Raw genomic sequence first — 20,601 nt, 5'->3', positions numbered from 1 at the left:
GTAAAGGAGAAGTGAAATCCTATCCATTAGGTAATGCTACCACCAGACCTCAGCCTCAGCTGTTTTTTAAACATTATCACAAACTGTCAGGAGAAGAAAAGAAAAATCCTTCTTGGCAAATATAATTTTCTTTGCTTTTGTGGATGTTTGTGCGAGAGTCCTTCAGCTTCTATGTGTTAGAGAAAAGTTTGGTGTGTGCAGAAATTTCCCTTAGTTCTCCTAAAAAAAAAGCGTTTGCCAGCTGGAACAATGCAAACAGGATGAAATAAAGTAGACTCTCAGTACATGCCTCTGTGCTTTTCTAATAACATGAAGTTTTTTGGGTGAACAAAGACTTAATACATCAGAAACAAATGGTGTGAAGGAAAAAAAAAGGTAAATTAGTTGTTCAAAGTGTGACATAGGACTGGAGCAGATGATGTGATTTGGGGAATGCAGAGCTTATGGTATGACAGTGTACTGGAAAAGATTGGCTTATTATCCTAACAAAATGAAGTACAAGAGGGCATATGATTCCTTTCTCATTGATTCATCAGGAGACCAGTATGAGGAACAGAAAAGAATTACTTATCTAAGACACCATGTTGGCAGAAGAGCAAAGGAGTATAAACTTGCCATGAATAATGATGGGCTGTAGATTAGGAAAGGACTCTGAGCTATCATTGCAATCCTGTGTTTTGAATGACCTTCCAGTCAGAAGAGAGGCAGAGGAAATAGGAAATTAAAATAATTTCAATGTGTAGTTAGAAAGTGTTCACTTTAGAATCTAAAAATTTATGTTAAAAAGTTACCATAAAACATGGAGTGGGGGATAAAATCTTCACTATTTTTTGGGGGTGATCTTAAAACCACTGTTTGCTTCTATATTTGGTTAGTTTGGTACCTCACATGAAAATAACTCTTTCAAAATATTGAACTCAAGGCCCCCAGCTGGAAATGCACTTAGGTCTTCTTGGCAGAGGGATAATACAAACTCCTCAAGGGAACTTTGGAGGTTCATGGACTGCTCCAGCAAGTTAAATTCTGAGTTCTTCATTTCAGCTTCTGCCATGAGTCAGAAGACAGGGGTATTTTGTGTGGAGTCTTGAAGGGTCTGGACTTGTTTAAGGCAGCAAGACTTTTTTTCTGTGTTTAATATGTGAATAATCTTTTGTCACTTGAGTAGATGTTGCAATCTGGTAAGGAACTGGAACACTTGGATATACCTCTAAAAAATGAATAAAATCAATCTTGTTTCTTGTAACTGGTTCGTCAGTGGAAATGGCATCATGCTTAATTTATACTAAGATTTCTTACTGCAGCTTCTATGGTAATAGATGCAAATTATGAAACGTGGACTTTAGCATATTCAAAAAAGGCTGTTTATTCAGTAAATCAAAATATAGGATTTCAGTTTATTTTGTCAGATATTCACAGTCAAATTTTAAATTTTGCTGAAGTTTTTAGGCAGAAGATCATGTTCTGGAAATTTTGTTATGCCATTGAGCTCATCTGATCACTCCAGTAATACTTGCTTTAATTCATGTTGTCTGCCATACACTGAAGCGAGGTGGAGCTGACCTGAGTGTTCATCAGACAACTGTAGGAGCTTTTTACCAGCTTGGGCTTGCATCCTCTCAAGTTTCCTATTTCCTTCATCGCACTAGAGTGAGTATTTTTTGGGATATAATTTGTCAGAACATCTGGATTTCTTTGGCTGCCATTAGCTGCTGCCTTGTTTGGACTGTGGAGTCTGTCTCGGGGATTTTTGAATAGTGCCATTGCAGTGACTAGGCTGAGGTGTTTGGATCTGGGAACACAGGTCCCCATTGCCTGCTCCATGTAAATGAAGAGCCAGAAGAGCTTAGGAATGCTCCAGCTGTAGCTTGCTGACAGAAGCCAGAATTTTCTTTTTGTGAATTTTATTTCACAGTGGAAGAAAGCTGGAAAGAGGAGGCACCGCAAGCACTTTGAAGGGTATTTTTACTCTTCAAATTTTGCAGATTGTTCCCAGCATAAAACAGACTTCAACAGGTTCATTCCTGGGAATTATTATGGGGAGGAGGCAAGGCTAACTGGCTGATTGTAACAGCTACAGACTTAAATGTGATTTTCTGCTCTATTTCATTAAAATTATAACTGACCAAATGCTTAGAATATTCAGTAGCTATTAAGACTTTAGAAGGCTACTTTGCATCATTGGGCTTTGTTCAAAAAAGCCTGAAAAATGGCAGAAAAAGCCTGTGGCTCATTAGCTTGCTACCAGTGGTCATGGATTGCAAAAATTCAACTGCTTAAAAAAACCCCAGTGGGTCTGTGCCAGTCAGCACTCATCACTGTGGGGCACTGGGATGCCTGAGTGTCCCTGTCACAGTTATACACGTTTTTCTTTGTCACTTTTTATCTGTGGCATAACCTTACGTGACAAAGCTTTCTCTGCAGAAAAAATGCTGTTTCAAATTGGTTAAAAAAATTGAATCCAGTCTCACGCTGTGTGCTGTGTTAAGAAGGTAAATAAACTCTTCCTTCCTTCCATTTTTTTTGTTGCATACACTAAAAACATATTAAAATTATTTAGATTTATGTTAAACTCAGTCTTTGCTTGGGGGATCTCGTGATTCTTCTCTCGTGCCATATCAGTTGCTATACAGCAAGTGATAGGGGCATACATATTTTCCCTACTATCTGTAGTAGGAAATATATATATATATATATATATATATACACACACAGGCACATATATGTATATATATATATATATATATATATAAATATTTTGTAAGTTTAAACTAATTAATATATAATAAAAATCATGCAGTTATTATGCAATGTTGCAGTAATTTGATAAATCTTATATTCCCTTTATTAGTTTTCATCTTTAATGAAGTTTTAACATTTATTAGTTTCGCTGCCTATCAGGTTTTCCATTGGAACTGTAGAATCCCGCAATACCACGTGCATGTCCATTTTGAAAAGATTTTCTCTTTTGTTTTATATGGACTGTAGGAAAAACTGATTGGTTTTGTGGCAGAACCCCATAACAGTTTTGGCATTTTAGGCTCACCCAGCACAAACACACGAAGCTGCAATTTGTTTGACTGGGAAATTCCAGGGAGTCGTTAACTCCTGGACTCTGATGTGTTTGGCATTGAAAACTAACTCTACTCTTGTGCATCTTTCACTTGCACGAACCTTCATCACACTGCCCTTTTCCCAGTGGGTTCACAGGCCTCCACTGTGGTGTAAAAAGGTAACTGTGTTGTTCTACACACAAAATTACAGGAATGGATAGATGCCAAAACCTTTGCTGCATTTAGTCCAGGTCACAAGCTGTGTTTCTTGTGTGCCTTTGTGATCTCTTTGTGTCACAAAGGTAAAGCAGTAGTGGTGCTATTCCCTGCAGGCATGGGCTTACCCCGGTTGTGAATGACCTCCCCACTCAGAGGTTTGCATTTTGCACAGGAAAACCTAGAGAGAGTAATGGGAAAACTGAAATTCTAACAGAGTAGTGGAGGTTTGGGAATAAAATCTGACTTTCTGTTTGCTTTTAGATTTTATAGTTGTTCTGGATGGGGCCAGAGGGGAAAAGTTGATTTATGACGTGGTTTTAAAAAGTGTGGCAGTTTGTTTAATCAAGAAATGCGCTGGGAGGATATTTGACCTGTCAAATCCTCTGTATTTATCTCCCATTTTTTCTCTTCCATTTTGTGGACTGGGACTAAAACTGACTCGTTTCTTATGTTTTATAAGTTTTTATGAGCTGACCTGATGTTTATAATGAGGCCTGTGTGAACACTCCATAATGATACCCCAGTAATTGCAGCATTCAGAGAGTTTGTTCGGGAACTCAACCAACAGACAGCCTGATAGTGTTCAGCCTGTACCACCCATGTATGTATTTACATACACATATGTGGCTTCTCTTTTGATAAATGTCAAATAGTAAAACTGCTTCTGAAATTGCAGATATTTGCACACACTTGGATCAAGGCACTAGATTTAATTTCAAACAAAATATACTTTGGGAAGAAGAGAGGTACGGTCTAATGTACAGTCTAATTTAAAGGGGTTAAAACCCAATGAAAACAAATAAACATAGCTGAACCAAAAAGTATTGCAAAATGCAGCAGAAGTTTTTTCTGTATTTTAAGTCCATTTGAAATTCAGGAATATGCTTTTATTATATGGAAGACTCTAGGTTAGTCAGGTGTTGACATCCCTTTCTGCTCCTGTGTTGGGTCAGAAAAGCTGAAATATGTTCTCCTGAATTGATATTTTATCCAGCAAAAGAAGGAATTAATATTCTTTGATTCTAAATTAAGGTTGAATTTCCTTGATTTCAGTATGTGTAAAAGAAACATTAGCTTTCTCTTGCTGTGAAATACAACGTAGTCTCATATAAAAACGCATACACTGTTAAAAATATGAACTGCTGTTGGGTTACAAATACGTAAGTAAATTATGAAAAGGAGTGTTAATTCTTACATTATTAGTTTATTTCTCTTGAATAAATAGCCATAATAATAATTAGAAAATATAAATACCTCAGTTGTTGGGCCAGATGTCACTTCTTTGAGGCTGGCACATAGAGCAGCTTTTTAGCATCTTAAAATGACACAGCATTTTTGGTTTGGTGTTGATACTCCATCTTTCTTTTAAGAAACAGATTGCTCTAAGTTATTTCCTCAGCTTCAAAAGGGAAAGATGGGTATCACCAACAAGAAAATGCCAGTAATTTCATTTTCATTCAGGGCGTGAAGCATTTAAAGGTTAATTTTAGATAAAAATATCATGATTGAACATTTTATACTAGCTTTCTGTAGATTTCCAAATGCTTTGGAGTTGCTAATGTATTAGTGTGGAAAATCGAAATGTAAAATTGCATCCATATGAGGACTCCCACAGATTTCTAAAGTATGCTGTCCCTTAATAAATTAATTATAGCATTTTTTTTACTATCTCCAGGCTTTTGTGGAAAAATCAAAGTTCTCACTGTAGGAAATCAAGGGATAAGAGCTGGCTGAGAAAAGCTGTGGTTCTGCTTTGTCAAGTCTTTGTGGTAGCCTTTATATTGGTGCTTTATAACAACATGTATTTAGAATAACAAACAGACAATTAAATTATCTTTACATTAAAGGAGTGTTTCTTTTTGTGCACTAAGTTGCAGCTAGAATAGAAGAATTGAGGGTCACTTTTGAGGGCATGGGAAAAAAAATGAGTCTTTTGCAGAGAGATTTACAGAAGGAGTTTGATTATTTCTTGCCTTTTTTTCCCCTCCCTTCTCTCAGGTCCACACCAGTGTCCTACCTGACCACAAGGAACCAAGAGCAGATGTTGGGGTAAGAAATCATTTTCAGTAATTGATTTTTTTTTTTTCCATCTCATTGGAAGGCACTAACACTCAGTGCTCAACAGGAGCTGAAAAGCTTTTTTAATAGCGAAAGTTTTTGGTGGAATGAATAAAATAATCAAGGCAGGAGTGGCAGTCTCATGGATTGATGTAATCCCATTCACATCTTTTTGAAAACCTCTTTCAACTGAAGCTATCCTGAGACCAGCATAACCCTGTAAAGTCCTTGCTAATATCAAGCAAGCAGTCTGGATGGGAAGTCATTTTCTGAGAGGGCTAAAACCTCATGGATAATATGGGCCCCTGGTGGGAGTGGGAAAGGTTGGTCCTGCTCGAGCTGAGTAGAAGAACAAAGCTCACCTGGTGCAGGTGTCAGATCTGTCTGCAAATATGGAAAATGCCTGGAGGCTTCAATTTTTTAGCCTAAGGGTTTGACTTTTCTGCCTTACAAGGGCTTCCTTGGCATGGTTTTCAAGACTTCAGCTAGTGTTTGAAAAACCTGTAGCTTGGCAGCAAGTTCAATCTTAGTGAAATAATCAGTGTGTTTTAGCTTTCCATATAGCTATTATAGAGACTTTTCTCTTTGGCTAGTTGAGATTATTCATCAAACTACTCAAGGCGAGTGTCTTTAGATTTGTGTCTGGAACACTAGCAAAATTCTGAAGGAGCATTACTCTGTGATTAGGATTACAGCACAAATTTTGTTCTAAAGCCTACTTTTCAAGCCTTTCCAAGTCATGTGGGCAAAGTTAAATTGGTTTGTAGACTGCCAGTTCAGGCCCCAGGGTGGACTATTGGTATCTGAATCAGTATAGAAAAAGTATTCTCCAGTTTGATATTAGACCCCTTGAACATTAGCATAACTCTCTTAATTTGGGTCATGGGATCATTTGAAATTTTATTTGATTTTGCACATAGCTCTGTGCTGTCAAGCAAAGAATTTCTTTTTTTCTAAATAAGCATATGAATATGAAACAGAGAACTAAGTAGAACATTTTAAGCCGATAAAATCATTCACATTTAATTTCATGACACAGAAGAAGTAGATCTGATGCTCAGACATGTTTAGTGGGTACAATGACCAAAGCTCTTTGGCTTTATGAGAGAGCAGTGTAGTTGTCTCTTGGCCCTGGTCACTTGAGGATTCTGACTTAGGATTCTTAAATATATTTATGGTTCTATTTTGCTGCAGAAAGAAGCCCCAGGTGACCAAACCTTATATCAGTTTCATTCCAAATAGCCCTCTTCCCCTTTCCAAGCGGTCAGGTTTCAAATACAAACACTCAAATGTCATGAAATGCCAGAATAAAGGCTGCTGTGGAGAGACAGTGCTGTGGAATGCGTTCTTGCAGCATGGAGAAGGATATGCTCTTGGAAGAAGATGAATAATCTGGGCTAAGTGTGTGTGACCACAGAGTTTTAGTGCGGAAACACTCTCACACTGACTCATCCAAAGGAAGACAGAACCACCTGTGTGTTCACTCCAGCAAGGCTGTGCATCACCATGTGTTGCACCTGGATGTCTTTTTTTGTAGAAGTGCCTTTAATTTTGGCATTGAAAACTAACTGTGCTCTTTGCTTGTGTGGCTGTGTTATTTTTCTTCCTTTCTTCCTGTTCATCGCTTCCCAAATTCAATGTTTTTCCAGCCTGCCCTAGACACTCGTGTCCTTGTTCCATTGCTGCTTACATGCTGCTTAGGAAATCTAAGGCTGTGCCATTTATGGGAACAAGCCTTACCTCATGACTCAGTTTATTGAACTGCAGACATGCAGTTTGCAGTTTACTAACTGCACTGTGGGTGCTTGCCCAATTTCAGAGTTGGTGTTTGAACTGTACGTTATGTATGGAAGAAAACTTATCTTAGTGTAAAGCTTTATTGTTTGCATTCAAGCACACAACATCCTGCTGGCTTTCCTGAAAGAAAGCAGGCTGAAGGTTTGTTTTTTTTTTTTACCAGAGAAGTAACTCTTCTCAGCAGTGACAAATTCTTTTCTGTTTTCCTTGAAGAGAACATTGCTCTCTGTAGGCAGCCTCTGTTGACTCAGAGCAACTTGATTCTTCTTTCATTTGTATAGCCAAGAATGTATATAATTTAGCCTGGAATTCTAATTTGCCATTCCAACAGTAAACTTAGTGTTATGTAAGAAAAACCAAACTTTGTGCCCTTCTTATTTTTTTTTGCTAAAAATTAAACATAATGTCATGATCTTCTTACAATTTATTTAGAGCAAGTGATGTTGTGTTGTACATTTGAAAGATAAATTGGTAGAAGATGGCTGTTAGTTTCTTGCCCATTGTTCCCAAGGCAAGAATACTACTGCTGGCCAAATTGACAAAATGGGATCTCAGCAGGATATGAGCAGAGGTTAAAAAATAGCCCAAGTGCAAGAGAAGATTTAACCCTTTTTCCTCTTTGTACTTTGTTATGCGTGAAGAGTGATTTTTATAGAAGAAAAAGATACAGTGGTGTAGCCTAATTTAACTTTAGGCATTCTAGTTACATTACCACATTTCTCTGCAATTTTAATGCAGTACATAAGTTCACCTTACAATGGAAATAGAGGAAAACACTACTTAAAACATTGCCAAGAACTAGAGAAATAAAACATTTCTATTAATAAACTTGTGCTGAACTCAATTTAAGAATGCCTTCCTAGCACATACATTCATATTTTGAATACGTGGATGGTAGTGCCAATGGCTTGAGGAAAAACCATAACAAGAACAACTTTGGTATAACACTGAAAACTTAGCACTTCTTGTAATCCAGAAATTAGAAAAATAGGAAGGAACAGATGCAAAATGCAAATACTGGTACTGAATGAAAATCTTCCTGTGGCTGTACATCTTACAACCTGTTATTTTGTCAGGTTGTTAGACTGTTCTTAATGGAAATGAGAAAGGTTCTTGCCCATAAAACCAAAGTTTTTAACAGTTTACTGATAATCATGCTGCACAAAAAAAATTCTAGAGGATTAAGTATCAAACTGTTATATTGAAATGCAATATTTTTCTTTGTAGCAAAGAAAGATTTTCAAGTGTGTGAGCAAAAGAAATAACAAAAATGAATGAATATGTTATCTTTTCTTTCTGCTTTGATTTGTAGCGAAGCTTCCTGGGCTGTGCAACTTTTAGAGTGGGTGATCTGGTAAAGTCAAAGGAGCAGCAGTTGACCCTCACCCTCAGGTAAGTGTTGTAAATCAGGGTTTTTCTAAGTACTAACCTTTGGCATTTCTCATCCAAAGAATGGCAGCAGAGATAGGGAAGGGTCTGCAGCACGAGTCGAACAAGGAATGGCTGAGGGAGCTGGCATGTTCATCCTGCAGAAAAGGAGGCTCAGGCAGACCCTGTCACCCTCCACAGTTAACTGAAAGGCCATGTTGAGAAATGCAGGTTGGTCTCTTCTCCCAAGAGGTAGCAAGTGAGCTTCCCATGTGCCAGATTAGAAAAGGTCATTTTATACCATGATAACCTATGGAAGAATTGTAGAGAACTTGGCATAGGGAATATTCATTCAAAGTTTCCTTTAGAAAGGAGCATAAAATTGTCAGTTTTGTTTGGTGTGTGTGGTTTAAAGAATTAGCAGTGTACAGGTTTTTTTAGGCACGTTTAAAGAAGGTGGTCCTAATTATTGAAGGTGTCTCCCACATGAAAATGCTTGTGGTCTCCTGAACTCGTTGTATGCAGCTACACTGAGACTGCAGGGGGTGTGATACAGAACTCTAATCAGTGACAGGGTACAGACCTAGGTTGATGAACTCCAGCTTAGTGATCGTAAGAATCTGTTCTTACAGGAATTCAAGTTGTCTTCAGCTCTTTGGGATAAATTTGGTTTCCCTAACTGACATATTGAAAATTTGATCTGGAAGATTGTCTCCAACAGGTGGCACAGTAATTGACAGAACGGAAAGCTTCGGTTTCAGAGTAAATATTTTGTATCTCAGCCATCCAATTTGTAAGCAAAAAGTTAAGATGGAAAACTCATAAGAAATAGATGAAAAAATTGGTTTTCATTAATATTTTTAGTCTTGGTTGCCCTCTTTGTTCAGCTAACACTAAAATACAAATGTACCAATGAAATTTAATTTGCAGACACATTAAATGGTAGGGTTTAGTCAGTTGGATATTTTTTAAGAAAAACATCCTAACCTTTCAAAAGTGGGTTTGTTTTCTGGTTATGACTATTGGGCAGCAGAATGTCAGTAGAAATGATCCACATTTCTTTGATGGCAATTTAACCAGAGCAGTCTACTTATTTAAGCTTGCTTTCCTCTAATTACCCTGCAATATTAGTACCTCTCAGGAGGATAGAGGATATATCAAGGGACTTGTCAGAGCAATAAATTCTATTTAATTCTTGTTGATATTCTTTGGATAGGAGTTTATCAGGGCATGCCTGTGATTGAGATACTCCTTTGTTAGATTTAAAGTAGAGATTTAAGGACCCAGAAATAGCTCTGTGGTGTGCCCTGTAAAGATTGGTGTAATTATAGAATCTGCTTAATTTTTAACTGAGTTTTCTTTTTCTTTTCCTTTTTTTTAGTTATGTTTTTCCTTTATCTTTCTGAGGTACAATGGAACAATATAAAAGTGTTTTCAAAGGAGCATTCTTGTGTTTTTCTGTTATTTTGTGGAGAGCTGGCTTGTGTCTACAAATTCTTACTGCTGACACACAGTGCTCTACTTCTCTGTTTTCCTACCATTGTGCCCTAATAGTGATTAGGGACACAAGTTACAAAACCTCTGCAAAAGAAGTTTTTATTTTGATTGTCCTTTCTTCTCCATAAAGGTGTCCTAAACTGGTGGCTGAGTGTTTCTGGTAGATCTATGCAGTAATCATCAAAACACAAAAAGATTGATTTGCAGAATTACTTCAGTGTACACAACAGGTGTTGGGAGAGGAATTTAGTTATTAGAGATTTGGGGTTGCAGTTTTCAATATGGAATTTATAAGAAGAGAGAGGTTTTCTATAGACTTGCATGTTTCATTTTGCAGTGATAACGCAATGTCACTTGCTTCCAGCTTTCTCATACAGTTGTGATGATGAATGGCAAAAAATGGGCTGTTGAATGCAACAGAAGTATTTTTCAGTAGGAGAATGTTTCTTAATATTGAGTGTATGATACAGTGTGTCTGATGAAAAAAAAAAATCACACTTTTTTTTTTCCTTTCTAAATAAGAGCTAGGTATACTGGTTGCTAATTTAGCAATAAAAGCTGATTTTTTTTATTTATTTTATTTTTAGAAGGTTGGAGGCAAATGCCTGCTGTTCTCAGTCCATCTTGTTCACTTACTTTTCCATCACTAGCTTGTTACCTTTTTTCTCCCTGGATGCCTTGGTCAGCATTTTATGGCCAGAAGGAGTAAGGTGGGCACAGATTCCTGCTGCTCGTGGTGTTACTGGCTATCTCCTTCCCTCACATTTGGGGGAACTAATACTGACCTGGGGATCCTTAAGGACCTGGGATAGTAGAGAAATCTGTTTCAAATGCAGGTGCTCTGCTGACAGGTATCAGATGAGTGCTGATCCTTGTCCCAGGGTGCCAAAAAATATCAGCAATTTTCCATCTCCATAAGCCAGGTGGGTTTTGTCCCGTGTATGGGCTTCTTATGTTGATGCTGAGTTTATTCTCTTGGCCAGATTCCCCATCCCAACTCGCCCTAAGCAGGTTGTCAAGGTGCAGTCCTTTGTTTTGTGGGGATGTGTCTCCTCACTCATGACTGAAAGCAATTTGGTGCAGGGACCGTCTTCACTGCACCGTGTGAGTGCAGAGTGCCCTTCTCAGCTTTATTAAACTACAGCAAATAAGCTGATCTCATTCTAATGCATTGTGAAGTATCCTAAAACCAATTGATTCCTTATCTGGTGCTGTGTTGAACAGTGTGTCTGTGTGAGACTTTTTACATCTCTACAAGCAAAGGACATGAGGTGTATACATAATGTGTGTGTGTGCTCAATACTGTTAGTGCAAAGTAAAATTATGCAGGGTTTTATCCTACTAAGGTATGATCACTAAGCTTTTTTTTTTTTCCCACTCCGTCACTTCTGTTTCTCTTTTTAAATTTTCTTTCAAATGAAATTTTAATCTCATGGTATTGCTGGAAAGTTTGAAATGCGTGTTTTCAAGTAGCTGAAGACTCTCAAGCACTGCTGGTGTTTTAAAATCAGTCTGACAGTTTTACCCTGGGCATTTACAGAGCTCTTTGTTGATTTGTATGCCTGTAGCATTCAAAAGAAACTTTGGGTTTGGGATTTGTTGATTTTGTTGTTGTTGCCTTTTTTGTTAAAATGTGTCTTCGTATTTCTGTGTGGGAAGATAAGAACTGGAGAAAGGAGTGCAACTACAGTGCAACAAGTCCCACTGTTTAGTTTTATTGTGTTGCATTACCTTCTCTTACAGGTAACACCTGTAACAGATTGTAGTATTAAATATGTATTAGACCAGAACAGGAGTGATTTTGAGAAGAAAATAATAATAAAAAAATATATAAAAGTGGAATTATATCAATCACTGTTTTTAAACCCATACAAAATACATATTGCTCCTTGTGCAGGCAAACAGTGCAATGCTCGCTATCATACTGAGGCCAAGCTTTTAATAATAGCACCAAGGGAAATATTTAGGATTCTAAAGAACAGGAGACAAGGATGAGAAAGTGTAGTTAGCATTTCCATTTTACTGGAGCAACAGGCCCTGTTGGTTTGGATCAGTTCATTTGCTTGGCACTTTGATCGGAACACCTTAAGCTCCTGAAAAATTGTCAGTCTCATAACCACACACTTTGGCTTCTAAAGATATGTGATTTGCTGACATCTGCTGTATTCCCTTTCTGCTGGGGATGCTGCAGTGCATTTGTTGACAGAGCCTAGTTTGGGTGCTGGTTTGACACAAGAAGGAGCAGTCAAGCCACACGGCTGTAGCAACTCCAGGGAAAGTTCTTCATTCAGAAGGCCCTTTCAATATTATTATGTATTTCTGCTCGTAATTTGGACACTGAACCCTTACTGCTTTTCTTCTGGATACTTCTTAAATTAATACAGGCTTCTTCAATTGCAAAAATATCTGGAACTGGTTCATTTTTAATAGTCTCTTTATTGTCAGTAATTAATTTGGCTTAGAGCAGATGAAGTTTTACACATGTAAAATATGAAGAATTATGTTTATTTTGCAAGGTTTTATAGAAGACCAGATTTGTGTAGTTGCAAGATGAGTGTATTCTACTGAGTGCATAGTAAAGCCTAATGGTTTTCAAGGAAGATAATTATTTAATTTGAAAGCTTGGGGGTAACTATTTTTTGAGACTTTACTGTACGAGCTGAACTTGTTTAATGGGTCCCTTCCAACTCAGCATATTCAATAATTCTGTGGTTTAATGATTTTATGACATTGAAGTTTTCTATGTATTCTTTTTTCTTGATTCATCACTCTTCATTTCCACTGCTCAGAAAAGACACAGTATTGCCCCACACGTATTTGTTTTGATTCTCCTTCCTCGCTGTGTTTTTGTAATTGTGCTGAACTTATTCTCGTCATTTCCTTTTTGCCTATTTTTGCTTGGTGCCTTTTGTTACCCTTTCCTCATTATTATGAAACTATCAGTTACTCTTCTTTCCGTCCTTTAAAAAAAAAAAATCTAGCTGTTCAGAAGAAGCCAGGGAGATAAACTTGGTGCTGTGCTGCCAGTGAAAGCTGAAAAAGCATTTGGTATCTTTCAGGAGTTTAAATCCTTGTTTCTTCCTAAAGGAAGTCAGCAATGCTCTTCTCTCGGTGATGTACATCTAAATTATTTGTTTTTGATTAATTGAAAGTAAACTATTTATGGGGATGATAATGAAGGAATTCACCTGTAACTATACTACCATTCCCATATAGTTCAAGAAATGGGATGGATTCTGAATAATTTCTCTGTGGAGGGATTACAAAGGGAAACGTGATATTCAGATTAGCTTCACTGTTTTGGTTTTGCAGGGATTCTGTTAATACACTCTGTCCTTTCTTTGCAGATTGTTAGGAAACAAAGCCATGTACTCTGCATTGGGATTGCAGATCCTAAGTGGAATATTGGTGCAGTGTTACAGCCCTTTATCCAATGGTCCACAAAGAGGATAAGGTCTAGAATGAGAACCTGGCAGTGTTCATGGATTCATGCACCATTCATAGCACTTACCTGTCCTCAGTGTTGTGATGAGAGCTTTCATTGTCCTGAAGAAGTTGCCTCATTGTTGTTAACATTTGGTTTGTGATGGTAAATAGCCAGCTCAGTAGCGGTGGCTGCACTTTACAGAATGGAGAGGGCACTAAATATTTACTGATGTTATTCTAATTGAAAGGATTTGATGCTGCAAGTGACCCGGTGTCATGGGTTGGTTTTTTTCCCAGGACATCTGATGGTGGAAAGACAGTTGGTACCATTGAAGTCAATCTTATGAAGATGGGAGAGCTGGATGAGGGGGAAACAGACCACATCACAGCAGATGCTCAGGATCAAAAGGTAGAAACTCAGTTTATTGCACAAAGTTAATTAGAATGATCTGTTGTACCAGATGTCTAAAATACTAATTACCAAATTGGGTTAAGAACTTAAAACAAAATTTGTGGCGCAAGTGCTGTGTAAACTTATCTCCCTCATCCAAAAAAACCAAATTCATGAAGATGTACAGAGTAATATCCTAACCTGAGTTTCCTAGGCCCTTTCCTTCTTGAAGAAAAAAATAGCTTATTTTTATCTCAACTGAATATATTTGATCACTTCTGATAAAAACTGTCCAGAGAGATGCCATAAATACAGCTTCTTTTTTCCTTGGACAGCTGGTCTGGTTTCTGCCCTTGAAGTCCTGTTTATGTTGATTTTTATGTGCAATCTGTGCCCACAATACTGAAAAGCTGGAAGAATGACAGACAGGCAAAGCAAAGAAGAGGTAAATTCCCTTGCAAAGGGGCAGGTTCATCTGCATTAAATGGGAGCACACAATTTTTGCAGCCCGAATACAACAGTTCACTGCTTAACACTGTGGTGTATCCTGTTCTTCCTGAATAAAAGGAAATATTGCTACAGGGAATGCAGGATTTTTTTGTTTGGAAGTTACATATAAAACTATTTTTTGAGCAGAGGACATTATTTTCAGTATCTTTTCTGCATAGCAAAATCAGTCTGAGGGTAAATTTCACACTTTTTTTTCACTGCTTATCTCAGAGAACTTCAATGCCTTAGATGAGTGTGACCAGTTCCAAAAAAGCAACAAATGCTGTGAAATCTTCCTGACTTTGACCCGTAAAACTTGCACAATATAGGCAACATGAGCTGTTTTTTTCAGCCTTCTCTTTTATTTGGCTTTTCTTCCACTGCAGAATGTGGAATGAGACTCCTTGCAGTTATTGGAGATGTAGTTACTGAGCTCTGTTGGGCCTGGGGGACACAGAAGGCTTTAATAGCAGCTTTCTAGGGGTTTCTAATACTTGTAAAGAGAGACCAGACTCATGACCAATGTATGGTCTTTAAAGGAGTCCTTGGTTTGTACAAATCAGTGGCAACACAGTCTTGGATTATATGTTGATAGTGAGGATGCAATTGTGAGAATGGTGAGTCATTGAATTAATAAAAAAGAAATAAGTTTTGAACTGGTGAATCACAAAATCTGAGCACATTTTAAGGACTTTTTTGTGCTTCCTGCTTTTCCCTTGTTTAAAAATTAATGAAGGGTTTTCTTGCACTGTGCATGTGAAAACTGCTTTGTCTAAAGAAACCTCTTCGAAAGTATGGAACTTGTCAAAAATGGTTTTAAACTAAAGTGCCTTATTTTTATAGTAAAACGTATTAAGCTAAACTATTACTATCTCTCAACATTTCTGCCATAATACTGGTAGGAAACATTTCTGTTTTGTTATGGAACGGCTGATCATATTTTTTTCATTTTCTTGGCTATAATTCTGATTGTGTTTCAGTATCTTGGAACAGAAATATAAAGAAAAATGTAAATTCTAAGTAAGACTTTGGAAGTTTGTATTATTATCACTCATGGTTTTCAGCCTACCTTTTATAAACTGCCATGGATTTATCTCAGACCCCCTGAATGTGTCACATCTGTATTGTATTTTTTTGCAGTGTGCATTGGTTCGTGAGTGTACAGCCACTGAGGGCATAAGTGGGAAGGACAACCTGCCTTCCTTAAATGCAGGTAAGAATTCCAATATCTGTAAGAGACAGCTCTTGCAACTCCACCTCTGGTCCTGTAGAAATCACACAGATTCGTGGCAGAGCTCATCAATGTCTCTTCAAATGCTGCACAGATGTTCAAGTTCAATATTTTAGTGTTTTATACATGTTTGGCATTATCATTTCACGGAGAAGTTTGAATAAGTGTGTGTCAATTGCGCTTTCTGAAGCAGTGCTGAAATCTCCATCTCCTGCATCTTTACTGTTCAGTGATTTTCAGTGACTAAAAATCACTGTCAGTGACTTCCATGGGCATGGAATTACCATCATTAGTTTCTGTTGTGTCATTGCACGGCATTCTGTAAAATAATTCTGCATTATTTGTAAGTGAATACCCAGGACAATCAATCTCTCTCATTCATAACTGGTGAAGTGGCAGTTTCAGATTGATCTGGAAACTGTCTGTCCTAGAATGAAGGGAGCTGTTGGCAAGGCATTCTCAATTCTAGGCCAGCTTGGGCTTGAGTGCATGGTGTTAAACTAGATCTGTTTTTCTTTCATTATCTGAGGAGTATTACATGCTGATGTGCTGTGCCATAAAACCTTTATTAGCCCGAGTTTATGAATCTCCATTACTCGGCAATAACAATGTCACAAATAAGTTATATGGGTCATCTAAAACCACAGCACTGTCAAGAATTCTGTGTTTGCTACATACCGTTGAGGAGGAATGTTACCAAACTTTTACAACTTTTTAAAATCTTTCTTGAAACTTTTTAATCTGATTTCTCTGATAGGGCAGACTTTCTGAATCTGCTTTGCAGTCTGAAGGAAGCCCTAAAAACTGCCAAAAATTAAGTTCTTCCATATGTGTGTGAATATTGCATTTTTTTTCTGTGAGTTGTTGAGATTAGATCAGAATCAGAAAAAATATGTTCTAGAGAAATACCATTTATTTTCATCAATTCAAAGTGAGAAAGATGTTAATTGAGAATTTCTGAATGTGCCGGAGCTACATCCGGCTCCAGAAATTCCTGAACTGGAAATAGCTGGAGGCATGGAGGGTATCCTGTGTCTCCAGGTGTGTATTTATGGCTTTTCTTGGGCACAAGATACAGAGGCCAGGTGAAGGATTTCATCTAGCCCAGTGCAGTTCTTTGGTTGTGATTCTGTATGTCATCCAGATTAGTGAGACTTGAAGAAATGACATTTCTGCCAGAGAACGATGCTGATTCACAACAGATTGTTTTCTGTTTGTTGCCTCCCTTGTATAGGTCTGATTGGGGTTTTTTGTTGACTTCTTTTGTATAGGAAAATGCTGTAGGTTGTGAATATGTTTTGTTGGAACTTCCAAGGTAGATGTCAGTTTTAGGAATATTGAAGTCTCGATCAATTTGTCAAGAATATTTCCATGTGATTCTACAGTGTATCTAGGCAGCGTTTTCACATTTGTTATTGTCATATACAAACACAATATAAAACCAAAGCCCACCCAACACTACTCAGGTTTATAAAGTTATAAAGTCAAACACACCTTGAAGAGCTTTTTTTTTTTTTTTTTTTTGTCATTTTTTGGGTTGTCAGGCTTTTTTTAAAGAATTGAGGGGAAAGAGGTGCATATGCAAGAAATGACAGCATGCAGGCTATTGGGAAGAGTTTGCACTCACAGGAAGTTTTTCTCAGATAAATAATTAGTCTTCAGTCTGTTTCCTGTATTTGTGACTTTCTCTTCTCGTGCAGCATCACCTCCACTTTCCTGCTGACATGCTGTGCTCATACAGAACTGCCCCCAGAACAGTATGTTTTCCATATACATTCATATTTAGTTCACGTGTATGCTGCTGTAAAGCTTTCTGGTATTTTCTTGTTGTTTATCAGGCCTTCAAAATGATGAAACTGAAAAAAAAAGCTGCCTCTGTGAATCCTTAAGCTTGTAGGCATAGAAGCATGCTGGCATTCTTGTGAAATTTAAATCCTAGGATAGGGAACTCTCAGCCCTCCAGTGAGTTATGAGATGCTTGTTGAGCGAGTGGGAATAAGCAGTGTGTTTCAGAGCCTTATCACTATTGCTTCTATACCTCCAGAGACTGAATTTACGTCTCAAAATTCAGTTACTTATTTATAATGCTGGAGAGTTTGCCAGTTGTTTACATGTAAACAAATTGCATTCTAAATTAAAAAAGAAAGATAAGAAAAGTAATTGAAATTTAGCAAAATTAGGAAAGCTTTAATTATTATTCCTGAGGTAATACACATCATATTCCTATGCTACAAAGAAAGATATAAATAGGAACACTGTTAGCAAATTAATATATGGCAAAGATATGCTTTGATCTGTGTTCAATAGGGAATGAAAATAAAACCAGAGTATTCAATCTTTTATTATTTTTATTGTACTTTCAGGGGAAGCAATGTGAAGGATATTGCATGGAATAAAAAGCACAGAGGTTCTTCATATTAAAAATGACAATGTCCAAAAATATTCATGGGTAAATATATGGCATTGGCTTTCAGGCTTGATGCTGTGGAGAAAAGCTTTTAAAACAGAGTTTTCTCTTTTTTAACCACTGCAGTTCATGTGGATTTTGGGTTTTCTTCAATGCCTCTCATGATCACTGTCTGAGTACAGCAAGGATTATCTTTATGAAACTTCCACTCATTTTAATCACTACTTTTTATGAAAACCAATTCTAGTCTCACCCTTCTTATTGTACATGCCCTCTAGAATTTGGTTCTAGACAACTTGTTACAGGTAGAAATTAATTATTGTTGCAGTTGGAGGGGAAGATACTTCTGAGATTTTTATGGAGTTGCATGCCTTCAGTAGTTCTGTTTATAAGGAAAAAACATCAAGTACTTATGCAGCTTTTATTGGCCTTAAATCTTAAGCTTTAGCAATACTGCATATTGGGATTATTTGGGAAAAATGCCCAGGCTTTTTTTGACTTTGTAAATGAAATTTTCTTCTTAAACCCATGGATTTGACCATTTAAAAAACTTACAACACACTTGAGATTATCCCCATCTGAAAATTCAGACCTGAATCAAAGACCTGAAGATGAAGCCAGTACCGGGAGAGGAGTTTAATAATTCTAGCCACAATAGAAGTCACAACTTTGAATCCATATTTTTAGTGTTCTTTGTCCCTTGGTGCAGTTGTGATGGGTTTTCTGGGCTTTGTTTTACTTTGTGATGGTGGCAACATTGGGGAGATGGGAGGAAAGAGATTTTTCAGATACATATTTGCATTAGGTTCTCACAGATTAATGTGCATTTTTCAGTGTAGTCGATTCTGAGTGTGAATTTAAGGGCTGCTCTTGGAAAAAATCCCTTGATAAACTCCTTAGGAAGTAGATATAAAAAGGTAAAATAAAGAATCTTTTGTGTCAGGGGCATCATCATTTAAAATGTCCAGGTAATATGCTGATCGGGGGGCACAACAGAAAAAACAGTACCAACTCAAAATTATCATCTGTTTTGGCAGTTTTCTGTTTAAGGCCAGACTTGAATTAGCCCTTGAATTAGCCCTTAGTTTCCTGAGGTTTGAACATTGAGATATTTTGGGTATTGATAGTAAAGAAAAATTGCTCTTTTTAATATGTCAGAGAAATTAAGCATCTCTTTCGCTTATTTCACAATACTGAGTGAAAATTTAGTTTTTGAAAGTAAAATCACTAAGAACTAAAGGCAAAATTACTCTAAAAAGGTTCATAAAATGACAATAAAATGGCAAGAAGTGCTTATAATGTACTGTAATTAAGAAATAGTTGGCTTCTGATTGTAAAGGTGTAAATTATAACATCTGTATTGTCTCACCCTTCCCAAGAGATTGAAAATAGAATAAAAGTTTTTTAAGACTCGGTTGCTCCATCTCTGGATCAGAAAAGGGCATAATCCAACAACAGTTTTTCATCCAAGATTGCTGATGAAAGACATCTCAGTGGAGTGATGGGAATATAGAGCAGTGCGACCACTTAAACATTGCTCCTTTCTTCGGGTTGCAAGCAGTGGGTTTATTATCAGTGTATTTAAATCTCTGGTCTTCTTTTAGGCCTTTCCTAAAGGATATTTGTTAAAAATCCTGATTGCTTAGATAGACAAGGCAGTTTGGGTACCTTTTATTTTTAATTCTCTATAAATCAGACTACATAAACATTAATGGTGTCTGTGAAATGTCTGTTAGTAGCTGTCACTGTTAGTAGCTGTCACTCATTCCAAGTCAAGATATTGTGGATGTGTGTGTTAAATGGCAATCATTTGTCTCCAAGTAAACTTACCAAACTAGTGAAACAGAACTTTTTCTTCCTCAGCTTTTCCCCTTTTTGATCTTTCTGGAAAATAAGAGCGGGGTAAAAAAAGAAAATAAAAAGATGGAAAGGAGAGAGTAGATTGTATGGCATCGTTTTAAGATCTGAATGGAAATGTAGCCAACACGTGAAAACTGTAAAATAAAAAATGTGATGGGTTTTAAGCATAATCTTCCAAAATACAAAGAAATGTGATTTTCTTATGTCACATTGCAATAGTGATCTGAAAACTGTGTGTGTAACATATCGACAGGGCTGTTATATTTATTTCTATGTAGTGGCAGTGTCTTGACCCCATCAAAGTTCCAGGTAACTCTAATATGTTCAAGTTTCCTTTAATGCAGAAGCACACCTCCAATTTGCATTAATGATTTGTGTGTGCATGTCCAGGGGAAGATGCAGCTGAACCCTGAGTCCTGTGCAATTTATTGGAATTGTGAGTGGTGCTGGCAAGCTGTGGTGGTGGCTGTACTGAGTTCATTGTTCATTTGTGCTCTCTGGTTTTCCTAACTCCAGCTGAAATGCAAGAAAAGAGAGTCTGATTGACATTCTCACTACTTTGAAGACCTAAATTCAAAAGTTAGCTACTCTGCTGGTAAAATGCGATTTATTGATGTACTAGTAATACTTTGCCCTCCACATGCTGGTATAAAAATGAAATAGATATTAAATGTTTTTAGTGGAATTTTAATGATACTAAAATTAATTTTGTAAGCTAGGGGGAAATAATATAATAATTATGCAGGTTATTGTCATAAATGTTTGGACTCATATAAGCACATGAAAGCAATGATATTATTTTTGCTCT

At 37.1% G+C, this 20,601-nt stretch overlaps 1 long non-coding RNA gene across 1 annotated transcript; it reads left to right on the top strand.

Moving 5' to 3' along the window:
- Positions 1-5,266: 5,266 nt before the first annotated feature.
- LOC128949556 (uncharacterized) lies at positions 5,267-13,787 on the top strand. The gene is made up of 3 exons (XR_008484217.1): positions 5,267-5,318; positions 8,437-8,516; positions 13,713-13,787. It is a non-coding gene; the product is annotated as an uncharacterized LOC128949556 (long non-coding RNA).
- Positions 13,788-20,601: the final 6,814 nt, after the last annotated feature.

Source organism: Melozone crissalis, unplaced genomic scaffold, assembly GCF_028551555.1.
Source record: "Melozone crissalis strain CALT ecotype California unplaced genomic scaffold, PUWL_Pcris_2 ptg000250l_1, whole genome shotgun sequence".
NCBI lineage: Eukaryota > Metazoa > Chordata > Aves > Passeriformes > Passerellidae > Melozone > Melozone crissalis.
Note: the sequence above shows the minus strand (reverse complement) of the source record. Positions and strands in the feature narration are given on the sequence as shown.